Source organism: Anabas testudineus, chromosome 19, assembly GCF_900324465.2.
Source record: "Anabas testudineus chromosome 19, fAnaTes1.2, whole genome shotgun sequence".
NCBI lineage: Eukaryota > Metazoa > Chordata > Actinopteri > Anabantiformes > Anabantidae > Anabas > Anabas testudineus.
Genome location: NC_046628.1, coordinates 13,883,958 through 13,890,177, shown reverse-complemented (window position 1 = coordinate 13,890,177; position 6,220 = coordinate 13,883,958). Strand labels below are relative to the sequence as shown.

The 6,220-nt window shown below is 37.6% G+C and overlaps 1 long non-coding RNA gene across 1 annotated transcript; it reads left to right on the top strand.

Moving 5' to 3' along the window:
* The first annotated feature begins 1,373 nt into the window (after window positions 1-1,373).
* Window positions 1,374-3,644, top strand: LOC113156002. Its single transcript, XR_003298269.1, has 3 exons — window positions 1,374-1,517; window positions 2,460-2,756; window positions 2,875-3,644. It is a non-coding gene; the product is annotated as an uncharacterized LOC113156002 (long non-coding RNA).
* The last annotated feature ends 2,576 nt before the right edge of the window (window positions 3,645-6,220 follow it).

The window sequence follows — 6,220 nt, the reverse complement described above, 5'->3', positions numbered from 1 at the left end:
ACGTGGCCCCTTAATCATATAACATAGACTACTGTTCAGTTCTAATTTTATTCTCACTCGTTCGGTTGAATCGTGGCGACTGGACTTCTTTCTTGTCAGGTCGAAACTACTCACTACTCATCCAAGCAGCTTCTTCAGCCTGAGTATAGTTGGTTAGAGACCACAAATCTACCCTCGAGGTTGGTTTCACTTTACACCTGCCTTGAATAGGCTCGTTAGGTGGAACAATGGGAGGGGAGGGTGTGAGTCTAATAGTCACACCTGACAACCCCTCCTACCGCCCTAAAGTGGGTCATTGCCAACCTGCTGGATGTCTGAAGTGGGCCAGGTTTTTCTGGTTACCAGCATGATAAATAGGAGACAGGTTATATCTAAGGCCTCCACCTCTGCTGAGTGAAGGGGTATTGATTTGCACATGCAAAGCTTCGCTCACACCACTGTGTGTACTGTGAGTGTGACAATTCATAGCGAATAGGAAGTGTGTATATCCCTGTACACTTTAATGCTTTCATCTTTTCCAATTAACAAAGTAAAACGTATTGTTTAGACAAAATTAGTAAATGACTGTGCATTTTACTTTAGTACAGTTATAGATGATGAACACTTCAGTAAGTAATTCCATTTCTTAATGAAATGTAATTCTTTGAATATTTTACATTTGTTTGGGGTTTAATTAATTCCCTAAATTGGTGTTTTCGATTCATCATTGTTCATCATGTATTGAAATGTGCTGTATAATCAATTAATCATTCAGTGTAATTATTTATTAAACCTTGATTGCACTTCTAGAGAGGCAAAGAGTGATAAAAGTTGTGCAGCATATTCTGTAACAGTGCTGGGAAGAATTGTTTGTTATTGACTATTAAAAGGCAACATTACTGTGTCTGGAGATGAATTAATGGAAGAAATTATGCAGACATAATGCTGGAAGACTTCAATTCTATCTAACTAAAGCATAAACAAACAAAGAAATAAACCAATTCTCTATATATATATTCACACAGTACATGAAACAGACTTTTACAAATTGTCAAAATGAACATACTTGACATACGACTGTGCTTTTTGTGTGTTTACAACTTTTTTTTATGTAAACAAATATTAAACAGCATCAGAAAATATTATGAAAAAGACTTGCTGTCTGGAGTTAATGCTTGTTTGACAGTAAACAAACTGTCAATCATTTACGGAGTATCTGCAGCACTAGAGTTTACAGTTTATTGGATTTCGTCGATGGGGAGAACTTGTTGTTACGCCTGGATTACTGATTGTACCTTTCAGACTCAGTACAAAATGTGAAGAGTGAGTTCCTTGTTGAAAATAAAATCATTCATGTCAGGGCGGTCCGCTTGTTCAAACCTGTAAAACCTGACGACACTCCTGCTCTGCTTGCATGAGTTGAGGCTGAGATGAAGTTGTTCCCAACAGTGTGTCTGTCCGGGTGGATGTGTGTGTCTAAAGAACTCGACAAAGAGAAGAGATTCAAACTGACAGAGAGGCGACTCTGAAAGCAAAGGGTAGGACCATTACTCATTTTCTCTACTCATAATGGCCTTCTCTCTCTTCCTTTCCAAGTTGCTTTCATGGCATGGGAGGGTGATGGAATTTCATTACTTATGATTGAAAACCAATGGAGTTTTGAAAGCAGAATGAGATGGAAAGGTGCACTCAAAATGCCAGTATACCCTCCAGATGCCAGCAATCTAATTTACTGTCAGTGGTAATAAATGTGGAGCCACCGGATGGCACAGATAAGATGGTATTTCACCATCAGGGTTATCACTTAATATCTGATAATGTCTGTGGGGAGCAATTGTATCCGACAGTTAAAACAGGGGGCCTCAACTCCTGGCAGGAGAAATGATCATCAGTGTGGAAGAATTGTTAATCTGTCAAATCAATGTGACTTTACTCAATAAAGTGTTTCTAAAGAGACTTAAGCAGAGACGGCAGTGTTAATGATTCACACTTTATTTCTCCTTAATGAAATCGATCGGTTCTGTGCATAATATGTTCAGTTGCCTTTGGTTTAATAGGTTTAATCTGTCTATCATTCCATACAGTACATTTTGGATTCTATATTTAGACTGTATTTTTGTAAAGATCATAAACAAACCTCTGCATTTTAAGCAAATATCTGAGGAATGTTACCTGGCCAGTTGCAAACATTCCTAAAGTAAGACGGAGGCGATAATGATCACACCCTAGTCATAGTTGTGCACAAAACAATTCACTCATACATTCAGCACTTGCAAGTCTCAACAAACAAAACAAAATCGCTGCATTATGGCCATGGTCATGGGATGCTGTTATTGTAAACAAAGCCTGCATTGTGAAGCCCGAGCGCGTGGGAGTGGGCACATTATGTGGCTCGTATTATTCCCTGTGAAAATTCTGTGATTATAAAGCTGTGCGCACTTATACTGTACCCTATAACATTTCTGCTATTTTCTTCACAGATCCAATCCATCTGTCCTCAAACTACTTTATTCCACTTGTTTTTTTTTTGTATAAAAACAACATATAAACACGTAGCATGGGGAAAGGCGAGGTTGACGATTGGGATGAGAAGCATCCAGACACAAGGCAAACTCAGCCCCAGAGATTCAATGAGACAGAGACTAAAAGCTCAGGACGCAAGTGTCCAACATGCTGCTTGAAGACACGGGACTGTCTGATGAGCCCGGAGTGTGGCAGGGCACTTCAGATCTCCAGCGTTGTTGCCATGTGTGGGATGTGTATCCGAATGTTTGTATGTAAGTGAGCTGAGATCAGATTGTTCCAAACAGAATTATCCTTACCCTTATGTTTTGAGCACTTTAAAATACTAATACTGGGCTAAAGTGTTAATTATTTTCTTGTTTTTATTTGCAGAACCTAACCTCATACAGCCGGACCAGCTTTTCAAATCTCAGCGTCATCCAGCATGATATTAATTATCTTTTCCATATATATTATATATATATATATATATATATATATATATATATATATATATATATATATATATAAAACCAGCTTGAAGGAGAAGATTCATAAAGGAACATTTGCACAATAATATGAATGAGTGATCGAATGAATGACTTTAATATCCACTTTTTTGTTTTGGAAGTGGTTGCTTGGTGACTCTATCGGATTTATCACTTCTGATTAATCAAGATGCCACAGTATTTAGTAAATCCAAACGTCTATGTATAGTTGAGAGGTTTTTTATACTGTAAGAGAATTGTAATGTGTGATAGTAATGAAAAGTAAATTCACTTGAGTATGTGTGGAGGTACAGTACTGTGCAAAAGTGGCCACCATTAGATTTGTTGTTGTGACAATGTCATTATGACCAAATCTATTATGTCTATTATACCAAATTGTTATATCTTAGTCTCATCACTAAAACACAACTGGAAAATATCATAGCACTGCTAAAAAGACAAATCTAATGGTGACTTTTGCACAGTACCTAGAAATAAAACACTAATATGACCAGGTGACAGTGAGAATTATGCCACAGACGTAACTATTTAAAGAAAGTTTTCAGTAAGAACTCTGCAATAAGGACTCTACTGTATTCACTTCACTGCAACTAATTATAGAAACCTTTAATTCATTAAAGAGCTTTGACAGGCATGATGCAACTTTACTGTTTACACATGTGCAACATATTTTTCTGAGGTCAAAGTTATTCTGCGCATTAATATTAAGCAAGCAAACAAAGTCTGCACTCCACTGCTGAAATATTGTCACAAGAAAATGATAACATTGCTTCTTCTTGCTGTATCTTTGTGGTAAACAAGAATCCATTAATTCTGTACACAACAGAGGACAGGCGCATACAATCAGGAGCGAGCTGATTTCAAGGAGACATTTGGTCGTGCCACATGAGTGACAGCAGTGATTCTGAAGTGTTGAGCCATTTACACAAGTACACGTCTCTCATGTTGTCCAGTGGGATGGAGTGTGGGTGGACAGCAGACGCTGAACCATTGTGGGAAGTACATGATGGGAAGAATATTTTTTTTTTGCACCTGGAAATTTCACTATGAACAGCTGCTCAAATCAGCACTGAAAGATTTTACTACGTGTTGTCACAGAATTTTGGTTTAAAAATACTGTAAGTCAGCTTTACTCATGACTTCCAGTTGAATTCTTATTCTATGGTAGATAAGAAGGTTAGAAGTGATTGTGGATAAGTATACGTATTATGTCAGTGACATTAGGGATCTTCTGAGGACTGTCTCAGTCACCTATATTCTTTAGGGGCTCAGAGGTGACATTTTAAAATGACTTATTCAACAGCGCATAACTAAAAATTCCAGGCATTGGATAATCACCCTTTGATCAGCTTCTACTTTCCCAGTTACATCTTGCATGCAAACTTGTACTCTGCTCTAGACATCCTGTATTACATAGCAAACAGAGTAAGATGACAAATCCCCTGTTCCTTTACTATGTTTGAAGCTGTGGTGAAGCTTCAAAAAACTCCTGCAAAACATATGTTTTATCATCACAGCTCAGTGACACAACTAAAGAGCCCAGAATGTAGATGTCTGGTTATTTACAATCACTGATGAGTCTGAAACCCACAGGGATGAAGTATGAAGTCGTTCTGCAGCACTGATTTCTAACGGGGCTCTGCAGCTTTCTCTTTTCTTGTCATTTTACATTTTATTTTGTCTTTTCCTTTCGTTTTTTTTCTTCGCATTTTTCTAATAGTCTCTCTCATTTCTGCTGCTGCCTGTTGTGTCCCTCTAAGTCAGTGAAGGCATCACAATACAGGGATGACATTTCAAGCAGAAAGATTAGGGCTTCTATCCAATTAATTTTGCTTTCCTTTCCCTGTTAAATACACAATCAACCAAAGGCAAAATGTCAGTGAAACAAACGAGGAGCCACCATGTGGCTGACAATTACCGCCAAGCACCTCAGAAATGCCAATATGTTAAAGTGGGAGCAGTGTGTGAGATGAATGGGGACAAATGGCAATCTTTGAGGAGCATTGTTGGTACAGCAGCAGTGAAATGGGCATGCCCGTCTGTGGTTACCTGCCTATATTACGAGATGTAGTGACAAACAACATGTTGGTAAAAAGGTCAAGTGTATAGACTCGACAATAGATTATACAACATGTGATACTATAAATTCAGTCACATCTTGGTTTGCTCAAAAAATTTTTTTGTGTTTTATAAAGCTATTTCTGTGTTGTCTACCTAATAGATGCACTTGAAAAGATACTAATTATTTATACAATTTTTGTCACTTAACTTAACTTTGTGTGTAGGTGTCTTCCAAAAATAGTGACCATAGAAAACAAGAAAATGAGACTTGGAGCCTCCAGTGTCGTGGTTTTTAACAACCACCCCTGTGAGTATACCCTACATAAAGCTGGAAAGGGTTACAAAGTGATGTCAAAGACACTTCTGGACTGTGGGTAAAACATTGAACAAAATCAGTCATTTGGAGTGGCCTAGTCAAAGCCCACACCTTAACCTTATGAGAGATGCTATGGAACGACTTCTATAGAGCCACTATCAGGTTTTTATGATTGACATGAAAGACCAGAAAAAAAGAGTTATTAATTTAGGCACATTGTATTTGTTAAAAGATCAGATCACTTTTTATGACAAATTATTTCAGAAAATCATGAAATTCCAAAAGGTTCACATACTTTTTCTTGCCACTGTATAAGGATTTATGTAATAGGTATTAATACATGTGTTATTTAGATAGTAGAAACAACAAAGTGGAGGTTGGGGTACACACATCAGTGAGTAATATATAATATATATACAGTCAAAAGGGAGAAAATATGGCAATAAAAAACTTCTAGTAATAAAAAATAAGGGTCAAAGATCTGTGTTCCCTAAGTGTAAAACAAAAACAGTAAAACTGTCAAGTGGTATTTCTGGGGATACTGAGTAATGATGAAACAAGCATTACCACAGGGTAGATGTAATGTTTTTCAGGTGAGTTGCACGCTGCAGATTACAGTTCAAAAACTGTTTACCTTGATTGTCAAAAGGCAAATAGAAAAACATGAGCAGAGACGTGGTGAAAAACAGGCAGGCTCCAGGTAAGATCAGCAATGGTCGAAAACAACACAAGTCAGAATTGGACTGGGACTAAAAACCAGCCCAGAATTTTTTTCCCAGACTAGCCCACCACAACCATCAGGTGGATACTCCACCAAAACCTGCCCCACAATACAAAACAACAAAAAACTAAG